At 37.9% G+C, this 13,908-nt stretch overlaps 1 long non-coding RNA gene across 1 annotated transcript; it reads left to right on the forward strand.

The window, feature by feature from the left end:
* Positions 1–2,864: 2,864 nt before the first annotated feature.
* On the forward strand, positions 2,865–13,572 carry LOC135777740 (uncharacterized). The gene is made up of 4 exons (XR_010544322.1): positions 2,865–3,155; positions 3,307–3,393; positions 13,198–13,285; positions 13,438–13,572. It is a non-coding gene; the product is annotated as an uncharacterized lncRNA (long non-coding RNA).
* The last annotated feature ends 336 nt before the right edge of the window (positions 13,573–13,908 follow it).

Here is a 13,908-nt window from a genome sequence, read left to right on the forward strand (position 1 = left end):
ACCTGTTTAGAATCTGGAACCCTTTTTTGCTTTTTCAATTCAATATTTTATCGTTATCTTAATGGAAGCAAATAATTAATATTATATGTATCAAATTGCTGTGTTCAATTTGGAGAGACCTGGAGTATCAACACCGCTCAGGGCTTACCTTCGGCAGACCACACAAGCACTATACAAAATAAGCAAGTAAATTTATGCTCACCTCTATAGTGGCGCGCCCTTGTGTGACCTGGCCGACCTCTGCCCATCTGCAGCCCTCCACTCCGTAGCCTCTGTCCAATCACGTCGCGGGGTCACCAAGTTATGTTGTGGAAAAAAGTCTTAGCTTGAATCTTCATAAGAAAAAATACTCAGGAGACAAAGGTTCCAGGTGCCAAACAAAAATTACTTTATTCGCTCGAGCCAACAAAGTGAGACAATCAATACCCCTCAAAGAGGTGCTCAAAGATCATCTGCCCTCCCAACATCTGATTCCATTTTTATACAGTAAGATCAAACACTTCTTATCTGAGATGACGTATGTTCTTCTCATTGGTCTCAGTCTGCCACAATTAATCTGTTTGTTTTATGTGCAGCTGAATCCTTCTTCATATCTAAAATGACAGCTGGACTTCTTAAATCTTAAAGTGACGTTCTCTGTTTATTATTTCGATTGGCCTTGGCTTTCCCTGACATAACCAACTTTTTGTTAATGTAGCAAAGTACAGCCGGACGAATTCTCTAATCTAAAATGACGTACTCTTGTTTATTGGTTGTTTGACCTTGTTTCTCAAACTAATCGTGGCGAGAACAATCGGGCTATAGTTGCAGGATAGCACCTGGTCTCTTTTAATTAGGAAACTGAGAAAACGAAAGATAACTAATCTGAAATGGCGTCCTCTTCTTTATCGCTTATGTCGACCTTGTTTCTCAAACTAATCGTGGCGAGAACAATCGGGGTATAGTTGCAGGATAGCACCTGGACTCTTTTAATTAGGAAACGAAAGTTAACTGAGAAAACGAAAGTTTAACTGGGTGTCATATAGCCTTGTGTAGAAACAACAGGCCTTAGGCCTAATATAATATTAATACAGCATATGATCAGTAATTTACCCAACAAAAACTACTATATTTTGTGCATAAAACAAGCAAAAAAATCTGCAAATGGGGTAAGCAAAAATTTCTTGAACATTTTTCTTAAACACTAAATGCAAGAAAAATTTGCTTACCCCATTGGCAGATTTTTTTTGCTTGTTTTTGGCACAAAGTCACTTAAATTTAAAAATGTTGGTCTAAAAACTAGACTTATTTTCTTAGGTCATTTTGTTCATCAAGAAAAAGCATCTTATTTTAAGAATGTTTAGATATTAGTAAATAATTTTTGCAGTGTATAATTACAAATACCACCCATCTTTGCACGCCTTTAAATATGTATAGCAATAGCAACTTCAATTCCATAAAAGCACTAAACCCAATTAATAGCAGGTAGAAAAGAGTGAGAGTTGACACAACAAACACTTCTAGAACGTGTTATTTATTAATGCAATAAAACTGTATAATCCACACTTATGAATCCTAAAACAAGTTTCATGCAATTGGCAAAATTTGCCATTGGATTGCTGACTTACTACAAAATAAAAGTGCTGCTTACAGTAATATTGAAAACTGATTATTACTTACAGTACTTACAGGAAAGTATTCACTACATTCACTGAACTAAACTAGCGTGATTACAGTAATAGAGATTTTTAACATTATCTGTCAAGTGTGTTGTTATACAATAAACATATATTTTTCTGTAAGCAGATCTCCTGGATTGTTTGATTTAGCTTGAAGAGAAATGATACGTTTTGAAACAGACAGACAATCAACGAAAAATCTACGAATCAGATACACTCTCGTAGTCACAGAGCAAAGAGTGCAATTATTTTATTGCAGCTTTATCACCATATTTTGTGTTTTTGACTCAGTTTTATCAAGGGGTATCTATCTACACTTGTGTTTTGAAAGCAGTTCTGCTTACCGCAGTCACTACACTCACTTCTCCCTCGTCTCTCTCCCTCTCCTCACTGACACTTTGCGTTCTGGTGCTGCCAGTGCCACCACCCCCACCATCATCATCATCATCACCAGCGACGCGAGTTGAAGGTCCTGCTGCCGCAGAAAACATTTGTGTTTTTTAACACATTTTGCAGCGTCTGCCTGAAGAGCCTGCTTCTTTTTGTCGCGCAGTTTTTCTGCGCCTCCCTTGCGTTTTTTCTCTCTCTCTCTATTTTGACACGTGAACTGACTGACGATGCACGCTTGCTTGCACAGAGACCAAATCGGTGATTGGGCCAGCTTAATGCCATTAAAAAAAAAAAAACTGTGGGCTGCTGCTTAAATGTGAGTGGGCCGGTCTATCTAGGAAAAGAAAGGATGATGACTGTGCTGGTCAGTCATTGGCCCAGCTTAATGTCGTTTAAAAAAAAATGCTGCTTAAATGTTAGTGGGCCGGTCTGTCTAGAAAAAAAAGACGCTAACTGGGCTGCTAAGACAAAGATAGTATGAGATGTATCGGCCCAAAAAGTACGTCGGCCCACCGGGAAACTGCCAGGCTCGTTTTCTCTTAGGAAAAATAAATATTACTGTCAAATGTCTTTCAGATAATAAAAATACCCTAGTTCACTGTATGTATTTGTTCATGTTTTATACAAGAATAAGTCTGAAGCACACCATAAAACCGTTATATCCATTCATACAGGACTTGTAGTATGTATAGCTGTATATTTTACAGATACACACCCAGGTATCGGATCGGTACTCGGTATCGGCCGATACCCTGAGCCCAGGTATCGGAATCGGTATCGGGAAGAGAAAAATGGTATCGGAACATCTCTAGTAAGAAGAAAGCTGGCTAACCCTCCCACCCCTTGTTTAACTTCTCCAGCCCATCCCACATCTTTGTAGAGTGAAGGTAAGTGTACCCTATTTAGTAAAATGCATCAGGTCCCTAAACTCAAGCAGACACAATGTACTCCACAGGTCCACAGCACATACCATAGTTTGATGTTCCAGAGATATGATTTTTGAGTTTATATTAGTAGTGTGATCAGTAAACCAAGGTTTTCTGTCTTTCCAAGAGACTGCGGTTAATATTCAGAAAGAGGCGCCGAGAACTGAAGGCTTTCCTGACTGTAAGCCATTTAAAACGCAGACCATGAAAACACTGACAAGTGTGTGTAGACATGTGTGGCAATTACCCAGCCCACTGACATTAGTTTATCTAATTGTGATAAACTTGACTTAGTGTTCACTCCAATAATTTCGTTTTTCTGTATTTTCTAGTGACACTGAATAATAACGAAGGCCTGTGTGCTTTGCAGCAGCCTCCACGTCACCCTCTTCCAGGGCTCCGTCAGAGGACTAACGATAGTAAGATATTTTACATGTAATGTATGATACTGCACTTTTTACTCAGAACATTATACTGAGGTAGTAAAAGAATACATTTCAGAATAATTCAATAGCAAATGAATTAGGGCCAGATTTTAAAATCAAGCTGGATCAGGGCCATTTGTGTTTTTTCCATTTAAGTGATTACATCAGTGAATGAGGACCTTCTTCGTACTGAATGTAAGTTTCCATTAAATATGTGATGCATAGACCCTTTTACAGCCCACGTGATCAAATAGTTTGCGCGAGCATTTCGGCAACAGAAGTTTTGTTGTTCGCCAGTTGTTCTAACGTGTTAGCAACTCAGAAAGTTTATTAAAACGGTTTCCCAGCATCAAAATGTCTGGTTGTTGCGTTTGGTTGTACTAATATAATATACTAATATACGTATATATGAAGAGTTTGGTTCCAAAACACAATAAATGCCATTTTTGAAAAAAAATGAGTTGCTGCCAGAATCAGTATTATATCAGGTCAGTATTAAAAAGTAAATTCTTAATTTTACTCAAAAATCCAATATACGCCGTGTTATTCTGTCATCTTTTTTCCCAAAATGCAATAAACGCCACTCCTCCTTTTCTACAGAATGCCATTAATCCGCTCCACAGATTGCAGCGCACCATTGCAATGTAAACAAACAATGGCGGCGCGCTGAGTACACGGAATTCTAGTTTTCCTCATCTACTTTGTACTTCGTGATCAACAAACAAACAAAAACAAAATAATACTTTAATAGCATTGATAAACCTGTGATGGTTTTCTGTAACGGGAAAGAAACGTAAGCCATCAACATCTAATAATTTACGCAAGAGACACTCGGGAGACGGGTGCTTGTTTGCCCGGGCCGACAGCATCAAGTCTCTGTCATGCTAACACATTGACCCCAGGGAATCTTATGAAAAACTTTCCATAATTTTACTCAAAGTCAACGAAAATCGAGCAGGACCAAAACATTTTACAGCTGATCGCTGTGAAACACGTTAAGCGCCGACGTCAAGTATAACCACATCAATGATAGTGTTCTTAATATCACAAAGTAAGTGTTTTGATTAATGCCATTAATGTTTATATTTTTAATTAGTGTATAGCACTAGTCAACTAAAGGAATAACATGGCAAAGATGAATGCACATTTATATAGGCTATTGATTCAATAGATTTATAGCATTTTGAATAAAAACTTGTCATGAATTTATTGCATTTTGTGGAAAAAATAATCAGCTTTTATAATAAATCTTTGAAAATCAAGTTATGGATTTGAATTTTTTATGTTTTTATAACCTAAAGATGCTATGTGAAAGTTTGTAACAGAAAATAGTGGTTTTCATCTTGTCACTTTCTTGGTATAGAAAACACGTTTTTAACAAAATTGGTCAAAATGGATTTATTGGGTTTTGGAACCAAACTCTTCATATGTATCTGGCCACTTTATATTTGGCCATCTGCTAACGTCTTCTATCCACTCCACTATAGTACACGGATCTGGTAGCTGTGTTGAAAAAGTTGATAAGTCAACTTTTTAAAATAACTTTCTCTGTCTGTGTTGCTTCACTGCTGATTCTTGCAATACTTCCGTTGCCAAACTGCTCGTGCATACGTTGCCACGTCACCTTTGTGTACAAACAGTAAAAGGGCCTATTGGGTCTTTAAACTTGTGGCTGTAAGCGCACTTGAAAAGTTTAAGAGCAAAAGCCTAGATACTGTTTAGCAGTTTCACAATCTAATTTTTGTCATTTCATAGTGACAACCGTTAAATGGCAGCAGGAAGATGAATATGAAGGGCTGGGCTCTCCTGAACATAAGCTGTTTAGCATGCAGATCAAGAACACACTGAGACAGACACACACACACACAAAATACACAGCGGACACACAGCACAGTCCTACATAAAATGGGGAATGACAAAAATGACAGAAAAAGTTTGAGAACCACTGCTGTGGGGTCACTTGTTTAGCTCTGTTAGTTGGACCTGGGTGATGCTGTTCTTTGTGTAACGGGCCTTTTTCTGTATTTCCTAATGCCACAAGATGATTGGCAGCAAGACACACCCAGTGATGAAGGGATGTGCTCTCCTTAAATCACAGCCTATTCATCAGGTACTCCTGAGTAAGTCCTACAATGTGTTGAAACAACATGATTTTATTTTTTGCAAAATGCTCTGACTTTTCTGAATTGTCTTTTTAGAAACCATGAAGATATATAGACTTTTGTGCTGTCTTAATTTCTTTCTGTTGCTTTATTATTACATTTTTTTTAGGTGCTGTGTTAAGAAATCCTGCCTACAAAGTTCCACTGAGGCTGAAATAAAGATGACTGTGAGAAACTGGCTGCAGCTGTCTGAGCAGAGACATGGGGGCGGCAAAGGCGGGACAAGCAAGCATCTTAAGTGAAATAATTGATTGGAATGATTCTGGAGTATGACTTATTCTGGAGGGAATTTCTTATTTTTGTTGCAGTTTGCTATGGGACGGTTTCAAGGACAGGGATTAGACTAGTTCTAGACTAAAATAAATGTAAGAGCTGTCCAAACTGAAAACAACTTGCACTGACATATCATAAAATACATCAGTGTCTTTTGTGATGCTTCAAAATGCACACAAGTAATGTTTTTATTAAGACATGTTATTAAAACTAGTTATATTTCAGAATTAAACTAAGGCCTAGTCCCGGTTTAAGATAATCCCTGTCCGGGAAACCACCCCAAAGTGTAATTTGTGGAGTGTTAAAATAAATGAAACTGCCTTTGCAAAAACCAAGTAAAAAATTTTTTTCCAGATGCCCTTCTGTTTTGTTATTTCTCCTGGAAAACTCACTGATCCATTTTTTTCTGTTAGACTGACATTTACCAGGTTGTCAGATTGTGTATGAAATACACCCTACACATAACAATCACTTACTTTCAATTTAAACTTTTTTTGTCATAAAACCTGGGAACAGCCACGGACGGAGTCTTGCATGCAAGTGGACTAGTTGCCTACTTCTCAACTAGCTCTTGTCAAATAGTTAGGGAAGAAATTTTATGATTAACACAACATAAACTGTTATTGAGTGTTGATTGTTGTTGATACACAATATGAAACGAGTTAGCCTGCAGGGGTCTCCAACATTGTGAGCAAGGGCTACAACAATATGGATAAAACAATCTGGAGGGCTACTTTTTTATTTATTCTACTCAAAACTTTTTTGTTTTAGTTACTGATTTTATTTTATTTTACTTTTTGATATGTTTTAGTATTGTTTAACATGTTAACATACGTAAACCAAGCCAAGTTAATATAAAAAATATGTATCTAATAAATAAATATTATAATTGAGACTAATAGAATGTGCTGGCAACATGGAGACCCCTGGCCTAAACAAATCAATTATATAACGGTGGGATCCTGACGCCTCGCTCCCGTAAACACTGGAACAGCTGCTTTATAAGCATGCTGTGACGTTTACAGCGATGCAGCCGAAAATCAGCTGTTCAATGGAGAGCGAAGCGGATCGCGCCGCATAGGTCATAATAATTAGGGCGGGTTTACGTTGGCTCACGGTCGGCGATCATTCTAATGTCACCATCTTCCCAATATCTTGCCTATTAGCTACCGATCTCCATAAGACATCTCACCGAGGCACTTTATGTCGGGCAAGTGCATGCGCCCCAACGTTGGTAAGAGCTAATTTGCTGTCTGGGTAGTAAATCGTGTTAACATCATGTTAGCTTCATGTTAAAATCATGCTAGGTTCATGTTAAATCATGTTAACTTCATGCAAAATCATGTTAGCTTCATGTTTTTTTCATGCTAATCATGGTAAATTTATGTTAGTTTCATGCTAAATTATGTTAACATCATGTAAGTGTCATGTTAAACCATGCTAGCTTCATGTTAAATCATGTTAGCTTTATGGTAAATCATGTTAGCTTCATGCTAAATCATGCTAGTTTTATGGTAAATCATGTTAGCTTCATGCTCAAGCATGTTAGCTTCATGCTAAATCATGCTAGTTTAATGCTAAATCATGCTAGCTTCGTGCTAAATCATGTTAGCTTCGTGCTAAATCATGTTAGCTTTATGCTCAAGCATGTTAGCTTCATTTTAAATCATTCAAGCTTCATGTTAAATCATGCTAGCTTCATGCTAAATCATGTAAGCTTCATGCTAACTTCATGGAAAATCATGTTAGCTTTATGGTAAATCATGTTAAATCATACTGACTTCATGCTAAATCATGTAAGCTTCATGTTAACTTCATTGTAAATCATGTTAGTTTTATTGTAAATCATGTTAACATCATACTAACTGCATGTTAAATCATGTCAGCATCATGCTAAATTTATGCTGAATCATGTAAGCATCATGCTAACTTTATGGTAAATCATGTTAGCTTCATGGTAAATCCTGCTAGCTTCAAGCTAACTTCACGCAAAATCATGATAACTTCATGTTTTCAGGTTAAATCATGCTAACTTTATGCTAAATCATACTGGCTTCATGCTAACCTCATTGTAAATCATGTTAGCTTTATGGTAAATCATGTTAACATCATGCTAACTTCATACTGAACCATGCAAACAGACAGCTAGACTAAATCAACCCCTCGTTTACACGCAAACGGAGAACTCGCCTCTGAAACCGATTGTTTCTAAAAACTCCGGCCAGAGTGGAGATCTTAAAAAATCTTCGGTTGCACGGTTGCATGTAAACTGAGACAAACGGACAAAAAGCAGGCAACGTCACAGAGTATGCGCCAGAGCTCGTGCCTACGTCAAAAGTGCAACCTATGTTTACATGTGACTGCTATCTGAACGCTTCCAAGATCACATTTATGTTCATGCAAACTCGTTTCGTGTGTTTGTATTTGCAAATACAGCTGCTCCATTATATCGAGGAGCAGAGACGAGTGCTCGGAGGTCAGCAATTTTATGCGTGTTCGACTTCTTGTGGCGCACAAGAACCGACAGAAGGATGATGTCAACGTACCGCGAGAGCGAGTTAAGAAATCACACGTAGAGGTCATCGAACACCTACTGCAACAACTCCTCCCTCCAACACGAAGAACCAGTCCACGTCACCACCAGTGCTGTCTGCCCTGCTGAAAAAAACAGCATCAAACCAGTATGGGAATTATGCTGGTCTATGCTGGTTTAGCTGGTTTTTTTAGCAGGGTGTGATTGGCTTACGTGGGCTTGAGCTTCATGCTAAATCATGTAAGCTTCATGCTAACTTCATGGTAAATCATGTTAGCTTTATGGTAAATCATGTTAATATCATACTAACTTCATGTTAAATCATGTCAGCATCATGCTAGATTTATGCTGAATCATGTAAGCATCATGCTAAATTATAGGCTTCATCCTAACCTTATGGTAAATCATGTTAGCTTTATGGTAATTCATGTTAACATCATGCTAACTTCATACTTAAACATGCAAACAGACAGCTAAACTAAACTAAATTTCTCAAGTAGACGTTTATCCTGGGAAGCTGTTAAAAATGGTTCTTTATAGCGATTCCATAGAAGAAACATTTTTGGTTCCTAAAAGAGCAATTCAGTCAAAGTTTCTTGGAACAACAATTTATTTAATATATTTTACAATCGAAAGAAGGTTTTTTTTAAACAGTAAGGTTTTGCAGATGTTTAAGATTCTTTATGAAACCATTCAGGCAAAACTGGTTCCTCTATGGCATAGGGATGTAACGATTCAATCGCGGTCCCCATTAAAAATGCCTGTCTGAAATCGATTCTGAATTGCAAGGCTGCGATTCTTTGTTTTATGCACAGCTTGTGCGTGTACTACGGCATATGGTCAGTAGGAAGTCCTTATTAATCTAAAATCATTATGAGTCGGAGTCGTTTATAACGTGCATTTAAAAAAGCAACACTCGTTAAGCAAAATAATTCAAAATATTCTTTATTATCATGAAAATACCTGAAACAATTTGAAGAACAGCGTATAAATATTCCTGTGTAGACATTTCCTGAAATAGTGTTTGCAATGATACTTCTTGTGTGGCACACAGGGAGTTTCTGCATGAGAGCGCCCCCTGGCGTTCGGATGTGCCGGATTTCACCGTAATTCATTCAAATTCATTCATTGAGAAAACGCGCATTTGCACGGTTAATCGTTACACCCCTACTATGGCATCATGAAGCACATTTATTTTTAAAGTGAAAGCATTTGTTGGTCTAGCATCAATTCCTCGGAAAAGCAACAAAATAACTAGAATGTATATAATAATATATTTATGTATATCTCATATATTATATATAATCTGGTATTAAAGGTAGAAAAGTGATTTAATCAAGAGCAGTGAGAGATTTGCAATGCTGTTTGTCTGATTAACATGCCCTTGAAGACCACAGTTTGGATCCAAACATGTGTTTTCTCTTTCATCTTCATGATCTTTCATGCTACCTTCATTCTAAATCATGTTAACTTCATATAAAATCATGTTAACATCATGCTAACATCATGTTAAATCATGTTAACTGCATGTTAAATCATGCTAACTGCATGTTAAATCATAGTAAATAGGGTTAGCATTATGCTAACTTCATGTTAAATCATGTTAACATCATGTTAAATTATGTTAACTTCATGTTAAATCATGTCAGCATCATGCTAACTTCATGTTAAACCATATTAACATCATGTTAACTTCATGTTAAATCATGTTAGCATCATGCTAGCTTCACGTTAAACCATATTAACATCATGTTAGCTTCATGTTAAATCGTGTTAACATTATGCAAAATCGTGTTAGCATCATGCTAGCTTCATGTGTAATCATGTTAACTTCATGTTAAATCATGCTTGCTTCATGCTAAATCATGTTAAACCATATTAACATCATGCTAGCTTCATGTTAACTTCATGCTAGCTTCATGTGTTATCATGCTAAATCATGTTAACATCATGCTAACTTCAGGTTAAATTATGTTAACTTCATGTAACTTCATGTTAAACCATATTAAACTTGTTAGGTTCATGTTAAATCATGTTAACTGCATGTTAAATCATGGTAACTGCATGCTAAATCATACCCAGACAGCACGTTCAGTCTTACCGACGTTGGCAATTGGAGGGCACCAGCGGCAAAGTGTCGGTTGGGGTTTTTCCCCTGCACACAGAATAAAAGTAGGTGGGTAAACCATCGGCGCGATGAGTCTGCAGCCCACCACTCTCCGGAGATCGGCGGAGGAAACGCGAGCAACCTTTTTACCGATCGCGCCTCTTTTTTTTCTTCACTAGATCTAAGGTGTTGTTGGTCCACATCAAGCCGGCAAGCGCGAAGGTATGTTGATTAAATATGATTGTCTAAATGTTTTCGATAAACGGAAGACAGAAATGGGCGTCGGAGGTAACGTTACATGTTTTTTACCTGTTAGCTAACCTGTTAGCAACTAGTTGGTTGGCAATGGGAAATAAGCAACATGGTTTTGGGAAACGCACCCCTGGTTAGTTATTATTAATATGTTCGCGTATTAAATATTTTTTCAGTGAGTTATTTTAGACAGTACTTTAGACGTGAGGGGGTCGTTCGGTAAACAGCCAGGTAAACGGTCATAAATTGACGGACTGTCTTTTGTCTACACAAAAATGACATCTGTCAATTTATAATATCAACCCCTTACACTCTAAATGCATTTTTAATGATTTTGTCTAAGTGACATGCTTAAAATTAAAGGCAGCTCTTGTTGTGCGTTTTTATGGTAACGTTAAAAGTAGACCTGTCAATCAAAGAGCTTAGTTTAGTACAAGTGCACAGCCACTGTAGACAGTCAGACAAAGTGGTTATGAAGTAATAAAGTGATAGTAAGTAAGTGTTTTTGGACACACACCTATTCATAAAATAGAGCCTTTAATTAACCTTTGTAATTTAAGCAAAATAAAATATGTCTTTTCTGTTTTTTTCACTCAGGTAAATATGATGAAGGCATGGCTTGGTGGCCTCCAGACCGCATTTCGGCCACGGAAGTGTTGTTGTTCCCTAGTGGTTCTAACCTGTTAGCAACTCAGAAAGTTTATTAAAACGGGTTCCCAGCATCAAAATGTCTGGTTGTTGCGTTTGGTTGCACTAATATAATATACTTATATACGTATATACAGTCTTGTTCAAAATAATAGCAGTACAATGTGACTAACCAGAATAATCAAGGTTTTTAGTATATTTTTTATTGCTACGTGGCAAACAAGTTACCAGTAGGTTCAGTAGATTCTCAGAAAACAAATGAGACCCAGCATTCATGATATGCACGCTCTTAAGGCTGTGCAATTGGGCAATTAGTTGAATTAGTTGAAAGGGGTGTGTTCAAAAAAATAGCAGTGTGGCATTCAATCACTGAGGTCATCAATTTTGTGAAGAAACAGGTGTGAATCAGGTGGCCCCTATTTAAGGATGAAGCCAACACTTGTTGAACATGCATTTGAAAGCTGAGAAAAATGGGTCGTTCAAGACATTGTTCAGAAGAACAGCGTACTTTGATTAAAAAGTTGATTGGAGAGGGGAAAACCTATAAAGAGGTGCAAAAAATGATAGGCTGTTCAGCTAAAATGATCTCCAATGCCTTAAAATGGAGAGCAAAACCAGAGAGACGTGGAAGAAAACGGAAGACAACCATCAAAATGGATAGAAGAATAACCAGAATGGCAAAGGCTCAGCCAATGATCACCTCCAGGATGATCAAAGACAGTCTGGAGTTACCTGTAAGTACTGTGACAGTTAGAAGACGTCTGTGTGAAGCTAATCTATTTTCAAGAATCCCCCGCAAAGTCCCTCTGTTAAAAAAAGGCATGTGCAGAAGAGGTTACAATTTGCCAAAGAACACATCAACTGGCCTAAAGAGAAATGGAGGAACATTTTGTGGACTGATGAGAGTAAAATTTTTCTTTTTGGGTCCAAGGGCCACAGGCAGTTTGTGAGACAACCCCCAAACTCTGAATTCAAGCCACAGTACACAGTGAAGACAGTGAAGAATGGAGCATGATATGGGCATGCCACACAGATGTCAAGCAGTTTTAAAAAACTGTGGTCATACAACTAAATATTAGTTTAGTGATTCACAGGATTGCTAAATCCCAGAAAAAAAAATGTTTGTACAAAATAGTTTTGAGTTTGTACAGTCAAAGGTAGACACTGCTATTTTTTTGAACACACCCCTTTCAACTAATTGCCCAATTGCACAGCCTTAAGAGCGTGCATATCATGAATGCTGGGTCTTGTTTGTTTTCTGAGAATCTACTGAACCTACTGGTAACTTGTTTGCCACGTAGCAATAAAAAATATACTAAAAACCTTGATTATTCTGGTTAGTCACATTGTACTGCTATTATTTTGAACAAGACTGTATGTATCTGGCAACTTTATATTTGGCCATCTGCTAACGTCTTCTATCCACTCCACTATAGTACACGGATCTGGTAGCTGTGTTGAAAAAGTTGATAAGCACTTGAAAAGTTTGAGAGCAAAAGCCTAGATACTGTTTAGCAGTTTCACAATCTAATTTTTGTCATTTCATAGTGACAACCGTTAAATGGCAGCAGGAAGATGAATATGAAGGGCTGGGCTCTCCTGAACATAAGCTGTTTAGCATGCAGATCAAGAACACACTGAGACAGACACACACACACAAAATACACAGCGCACACACAGCACAGTCCTACATAAAATGGGGAATGACAAAAATGACAGAAAAAGTTTGAGAACCACTGCTGTGGGGTCACTTGTTTAGCTCTGTTAGTTGGACCTGGGTGATGCTGTTCTTTGTGTAACGGGCCTTTTTCTGTATTTCCTAGTGCCACAAGATGATTGGCAGCAAGACACACCCAGTGATGAAGGGATGTGCTCTCCTTAAATCACAGCCTATTCATCAGGTACTCCTGAGTAAGTCCTACAATGTGTTGAAACAACATGATTTTATTTTTTTTGCAAAATGCTCTGACTTTTCTGAATTGTCTTTTTAGAAACCATGAAGATATACAGACTTTTGTGCCGTCTTAATTTCTTTCTGTTGCTTTATTATTACATTTTTTTAGGTGCTGTGTTAAGAAATCCTGCCTACAAAGTTCCACTGAGGCTGATATAAAGATGACTGTGAGAAACTGGCTGCGGCTGTCTGAGCAGAGACAGAAATGGAGGCGGCAAAGGCGGAACAAGCAAGCATCTTAAGTGAAATAATTGATTGGACTGATTCTGGAGTATGACTTAAGGTGTTTTCACATATACACTGTTTAGGTCGGCCCAAATGACGTGTCGCTCCGAGTACGGTGCGTTTGGGTCAGTGTGAACACAACAGCCACACTCGGGTGCGCACTAAACGGCAGCTCCGAGACCGCTCTAAACAGGTGGTCTCGGAGCGGCTGTTGCCGAACTCTGGGGCGACCCACCTGTGGTGTGAACACTGCTGGACCTCGGGCCGAACCAAATACAGGAAGTTCTCCACATGTTTGAGCCACTGGGCTTTCGTTGTGACGTGAGCCGGGTGTTATATTGTGGGTTAACAACAA

This window comes from Paramisgurnus dabryanus, chromosome 22, assembly GCF_030506205.2.
Source record: "Paramisgurnus dabryanus chromosome 22, PD_genome_1.1, whole genome shotgun sequence".
Taxonomy (NCBI): domain Eukaryota; kingdom Metazoa; phylum Chordata; class Actinopteri; order Cypriniformes; family Cobitidae; genus Paramisgurnus; species Paramisgurnus dabryanus.